Source organism: Mytilus trossulus, chromosome 12, assembly GCF_036588685.1.
Source record: "Mytilus trossulus isolate FHL-02 chromosome 12, PNRI_Mtr1.1.1.hap1, whole genome shotgun sequence".
Taxonomy (NCBI): Eukaryota; Metazoa; Mollusca; class Bivalvia; order Mytilida; family Mytilidae; genus Mytilus; species Mytilus trossulus.
The window spans coordinates 58,907,840-58,914,473 of record NC_086384.1 but is presented as its reverse complement, the minus strand read 5'-3'; the positions used below and the strand labels follow the sequence as shown (position 1 = coordinate 58,914,473).

At 33.4% G+C, this 6,634-nt stretch overlaps 1 long non-coding RNA gene across 1 annotated transcript; it reads right to left on the bottom strand.

The window, feature by feature from the left end:
* Positions 1-449: 449 nt before the first annotated feature.
* On the bottom strand, positions 450-4,174 carry LOC134693790 (uncharacterized). Its single transcript, XR_010102479.1, has 2 exons — positions 4,129-4,174; positions 450-1,251 (listed from the first exon to the last, which is right to left on the bottom strand). It is a non-coding gene; the product is annotated as an uncharacterized LOC134693790 (long non-coding RNA).
* Between the last annotated feature and the right edge of the window lie 2,460 nt (positions 4,175-6,634).

Here is a 6,634-nt window from a genome sequence, read left to right as displayed (position 1 = left end):
AAACAATTCAAACATTGAGGACCTTCTGCTGTTGTCTGCTCTGTAGTCAGGTTGTTGTCTTATTGGCACATTCCCCATTTCCAGTCTCTAATTTCATTACGAAGTATCTGAGAAACAAACCTAACCATGTTAACATTGTATTAAACTGAAATAACCTAAATCACTTAGATTATCCATGAAATAAAATTAAGGTCAGGTCAACCTAACCTGATAGACAAGTAGACCTTGCAAGGTACTCATAAACAATAAAATGTATCCAATTACATGTAATAAAATGTAACAGTATATTTTACACTCATTCCCTGAACCAGCTCCATTAGCTTTTATAAATGTAAAGCTCTATTAAAAATAGCTTACATCATCACCCCAAGACTGTAATACATATTTCTTGCATATATACAACCAACTTTCATGACTTTCATGTAAGGCGAGACAAAATAAATTGATACTTTGAAGTACATGTATTGTTTAATATGTTCGACTACTACATGTACTAGTATAAAATGCCAGTTTCAGAATGAACAGTAATTTAGAAGATTGTCACCATACATGTAGATTCATTCAGACTATTTGAACTACAAATGTATACAGCAAGCTGTCATTTGACTCTAAGTGCAACCAACAACCGTGCCAGGGCTGTAAAGCTTGTCTAGGTTGGTGAAACTTCCATAATCATGCATATATGACACTAACCAATTGTGACGGACCGTGACAGACCCTCACGAAAGGTCAAAAAGGTTTAACACTCCCAGCTGGTGGTACATGAAGCCAACAGTAGCAACGCCAGCACAGAAATTCTTATTATATCCAAATTATTATTTTAAATGTATAATTATCCAAGGTGAATTCAGATATATATGATAATGATGATGCACTTGTAGTATTGACAATGATCATGATGATTGTAAGATAATCACTGAAACTATGAATTTTCATTATTCCTATTTCCTACTTTTTTTTCCTATGAATTTCAAGTTTGCTATTTGTTCAATTCACAATTTCCTTTTTGTCCAATCATAACATCCCATCAACATCATGGCATAATGCTGTTAGCTATATCAACGTTATTTCCAATTGCAATAAGTAACTCAAAATTATGAATGAATCCACCGTTTCGCAATTTACAGCTACAGAGGTGAGGTACCGTATGAGAGTAATTTAGTGACACTATATATTTCCTATGTATATATGATATATATGCCCCTTCATAATCTTGCTGGGAATCATGCTCAAACCAATGTGATATCTTATCTACAAAAAAAATTTACATTAAGAATTAAGTATTTATAACTTGTATTACATGCGACTTCTATAACATGTATAAAATTAAATAAGTCAATAGCATTGGGCCATAATAAACTAGAGGCTCTAAAGAGCCTGTGTCGCTCACCTTGGTACATTTGTATATGTGAATATTCAACAAAGGACACAGATGGATTCGTGACAAAATTGGGTTTTGGTGATGGTGATATGTTTGTAGATCTAACTTTACTGAACATTCTTGCTGCGTACATATATCCCCATCTATAATGATTGGCCCAGTAGTTTCAGTTGAAAGGGTTAGTAAAAATTTACAAATTTTATGAAAATTGTTAAAAATTGACTATCGATTCGTCTGAAATTTTCAGGGCAGATAGATCTTGACCTGATTAACAATTTAACCCATGCCAGTTTTGCTCTTAATGCTTTTGTTTTTGAGTTATAAGCCAAAAACTGCATTTTATCCCATGTTCTATTTTTAGCCATGGCAGCCATCTTGGTAGGTTGACCAGGTCAACGGACACAATTTTTAAACTAGATACCCCAATGATGATTGTGGCCAAGTTTGGTTTAATATGGCGCAGTAGTTTCAGAGGAGAAGATTTTTGTAAAAGATAACTAAGATTTACGAAAAATGGTTAAAAATTGACTATAAAGGGCAATAACTCCTAAAGGGGTCATTTGACCATTTCGGTCATGTTGACTTATTTGTAAATCTTATTTTGCTGAACATTATTGCTGTTTACAGTTTATCTCTATCTATAATAATATTCAAGATAATAACCAAAAACAGCAAAATTTTCTTAAAATTACCAATTTAGGGGTAGCAACCCAACAACAGGTTGTTCGATTCATCTGAAATTTTCAGGGCAGATAGATCTTGACCTGATAAACAAATTTACCCAATGTCAGAATTGCTCTAAATGCTTTGGTTTTTGAGTTATAAGCCAAAAACTGCATTTTACCCCTATGTTCTATTTTTAGCCATGGCTTGGTTGGTTGACCGGGTCACCGGACACAATTTTTAAACTAGATACCCCAATGATGATTGTGGCCAAGTTTGGTTTAATTTGGCCTAGTAGTTTCAGAGGAGAAGATTTTTGTAAAAGTTAACGCAGGACGACGACGACGACGGACGACAGACGCCGGACGCAAAGTGATGAGAAAAATAGGTTTGTTTGCCCAAACGCTACCTACCCAGAAAAAAGCGGCCTACTCAAATTCTTTTATTGTCCTGATTTGAAGAAGTTTTTTTTTAATCAAATAGACATGAAGACTAATAAACATCTGATACTTTAATTTCATTTTTTTAATAAAAACAAAAGAAAATGCCTACCTACCTACCCACTGTCTCAACTTTGGGTAGGGTTTGGGCAAACCAAAATATTTTTAAGTGTGGCCTTAATACTATTTTATATACTACTGTCAATTCAGAAATTAATGTGAGGTTTTTATTATTGCGAAAAATGCGACTGAGTTGTAAACGCAATAACTTAAACGCACATTTTGTGATATTTTATATGAATTAAACAAGATTTTTCACAAAATCGTAAAAATTAAAATCGCATTTAAGTCTAAAATGAAAAATTCGCAATAATTTCTGAATTTACAGTAACTACATGTATTTGATTTGTGATATTTGTAGTAATAATAATTCAACAAATTCTTTTAATAATACTTTTTTATTTCAAAATAGAATTTGTAGAATATTACTACATACATGACAAAGCAATGGTATGCATAGATTATAACATGTTATATTTAAGTTCTACAAAGTTTAGAGCAAAACAAATCATTGATACAATTCAGGGGAGAGTCCAGCCATTTTGAAAACCAGGACAAAGGGGGGTTCCAATTACATGTCCCAATTCAAATGCATTGATCCTCAAAAAGAGAAAGGGTTCCAACCCCTGGAACCCCCCTCTGGATCCGCGCCTGCAATTTAATGAAACATGCCTGGAAAATTATCTTAAATTTCTTATCACAAAAGTGTAAAAAATTGTCGTTAAGGATGCAATGCTGTCACATCATTTGGAATCAGGGCCAATATCAATATACTCTTTTTTTTGCCCCCGGCAATTTAGAGGTTATTGCATATGCAAACCCAAGCCTTGAAGGTATTCATAACAAATATGTGATAAATTATAATTATTGTATAACACCCACCAGTGGCTATATAAATAGGTGCATCATCATTGTAACATACATGTGAAGATTGGTTGGTTATGAGTTATAAAAAATCCAGTGACAGATATTTCATGCAAATTTTAGGACGTGACAGTTATCAATACATTATTAAACATACAATAAATATGAATATGTAGGGTTACTCTAGTCCAAATAATTATGACGTTTGGCAAGGCTATTTAAATTTTTTTCTGGGACGCCTTCCTACAACGTCCTAGGAAGGCGTATCAGAAAAAAAATAAAATAGCCTTGCCAGACGTCATAATTATTTGGACTAGGGTTACTCCATCAGGGGGTTAGGTCTGGTAATAAGCCCCCCTCCCCCCAACCAAACCATTTTGAATACACACAATGGTTTAGGCAATAAACAGGTGTGTATCCAGCCCTTTTTAAAAGGGAGGATTTAAACCATAGTTTATATGTACCTTTTTCAAATCATGCATTGATCTTCGAAAAAGGGGGGGGGTCCAATCACAGGAATATTTTTTTTTACAAGCCCAAATTCTTACTTTGCCTTTGAACAAGTTACTGTACAAGAATGTGGTGTATTAGAAAGTCAATTCATACCTGTATGCACAAATGTAACAAATGTAAACATCTTTCCTTCAAACTCTTGGCCGGATCAATGATTATTCTCATGTCTGATATGCATGTTTTAAAATATTATTCATTTCTACTCACCAATTGTAATTTCCAGCTCAGCTTATATTGTGCTGTAGTGTCCATCCAGGGGCGGATCCAGAACCTTGATGTCTGGGGGGGGCACCATGAAACCAAAATTTTAGATTTTTTAGAGATGTATATACGGTATATGCGAGTGTGAGTGTTTTGTTTTTTGGTTGTTGCTTTTTTTTTCTAAAGGGGGGGGGGGGGGGGGGGGGTTAGATCATCGTTTCTATTTTTAGATCTTTGTTTTTACTATTTCACTTTATACTTTCTTTTCCTGCCAATTGATCTTTATTATATTTGTCCTCAACATGCATCAAATATTTGCCACTGGACGTTAAACAACATACAATCAATCAATATTTTCTTCATCATCTCTATATTTTTTTGGTCTTGCTCTTTAGACTTACTTTTTTGTACATTATTCTAATATCTGTAAAACACCTTCATATCCTTACAAATGGTGACCTTTTTCAGCCTCATAAATGTACATGGCATTTGAAACAAGAAAAATAAACAAATATAACTGTATGCTCGGGCATTCAAAGAAATGATTAAGTCCCAGATTCAGTTACAAAATAGATCTTAGGAAAATAATTTAGCATTTTATTAATGTTTTTTTTATAAGAAAATGTCAATTCATCATGTTTTTCCTAGACCGGTGAAAAAAAGGGGGGGGGACAAATCGTCGATTTCCCTTGAACATAAGAGGAAAGGAAATAGGACATTCCATTTAAAAAACAAACGTGTATGGTATCAAAAAACAAATGATTTGATTTGTTGCTGAATAAATTCACAAAAAGACAGTTTTGAAGAGGGAAAAAACATAAATTCTAAATAAAATGGTATTGTGAGTACTGTATTTTGGAATGGAGAGAAACTAAGTACCTAAATATAGATGTGTACCAACATAATCGACATTAAACATATAATTTGTACCTATTCTTTAAAAACACAGATCAGAAGTTTCACCTGGTAATCGATCTTAATCTGTATTGTATTATAAACCAATAAAAATTCGTACTATTCCAATCAACATGTAAATGTATTTTCCATAATTTAAGCTTGCAAAGAGACATTAAAAACACACAAAGGTGTCAATATTTACACACCCATCGATAAGTTGTCATAAATCACGCATGTGGACGCTGGCATTAATTAACGGCCAGTTTAAGAAGTCAAATCAAGCTGTGATTCATTTCCGCTCTAGATAAGAAGATTCAGTAGCAATAAAATTATGTTAGAAATTATGTTTTGGTGACCTGAACTGGGGGGGCACGTGCCCCCTGTGCCCCCCGGTAAATCCGCCACTGCCATCTACCATCATGGCATGTCAACGAATTTGTGTAAAATAAATTTGCCATTTGAAGATGCCGACATGCGACAAGTAAAGAGGGTACGGTAACGTTAAATCGTTTACGGGCTTATTTTCCGTTTTTAATCAAACTTGTCAGATTTGATTAATTATCGTCAGAAAATGTCCCTAATGGATAGTAATTCAAATTAAACCAGCTTTATTATGCTGTATTCATGTAATATATATAACCTGGTCTTCAAATGTACTTCAGGTACACTGGCCTTTTTCTGCTATAATATTCAAACTTTATCTTTTAACAAAGTCTTCTGGTGTGTAATATTTCTTTTATAAAAGGCTCTCGAATTATAGACTAAGTGAAAAATAAAGATGGAAAGTCAAACGCATGAGTCTGGCAAAAATGAACGGACAATGGCATGACAGTAAACGGAAAACGAGAAAAGACATAGATTCTAGTTATATATATATATTTTCCCTGCCTCACTCAAATGCAATTTATATAGCCAACATTAAAAGTTAAATGAATGCATTCATTTACAATATTAAAAAATGTTACATCTTAAATTTAATTAAACATAATTATTAAGATCACGCGTTTTCAAGTGTTCACGCACAGGCACTTGTCTCAGAAAATTTTTTTCCTACATATAGGAAATTTTTTGGCACTTGTCTCAGAAAAAAAAAAATCCTATATACCTTATTATGATTTATGATACCTTTGATATAAAGGTTCAGGTGCTTACATTCAATAAATAAATGTTATTTCGTCAATCTGTTGAATTTTTTTTAGTCATTTCGCGGCGGTTTGTTCAGCAGTATGACTTTGAGCTATTTTTTAAAATATATACAAAACATGTTAAATAGGATGTAGTAAGAATTCAAATTGAATATTTTTTTTTATTTAATTAACATGATTAAAGGGACGTGGTAGACTTTCAGTTAACATAAACCGTCTTCTTTCTAACTTTTATTTTATTTTTAAAAGGGGAGCAACCCCTGATAAACAATGGGAAAGTTTCACTCGTTTTGTGTCCAAATGATTAAAATCTGAACACGACTGGACACGGTCTGACAACATCTTGACGTAACTTTGTATCCATGGTCTGTTTTGGTCTGACACGGTCTTAACGGGTCTAAACAACCCGCTAGATGATTTAGTCTTTTCCGTCTTGATACGCCTTAACGAACTGATTTACCTGATGAGGC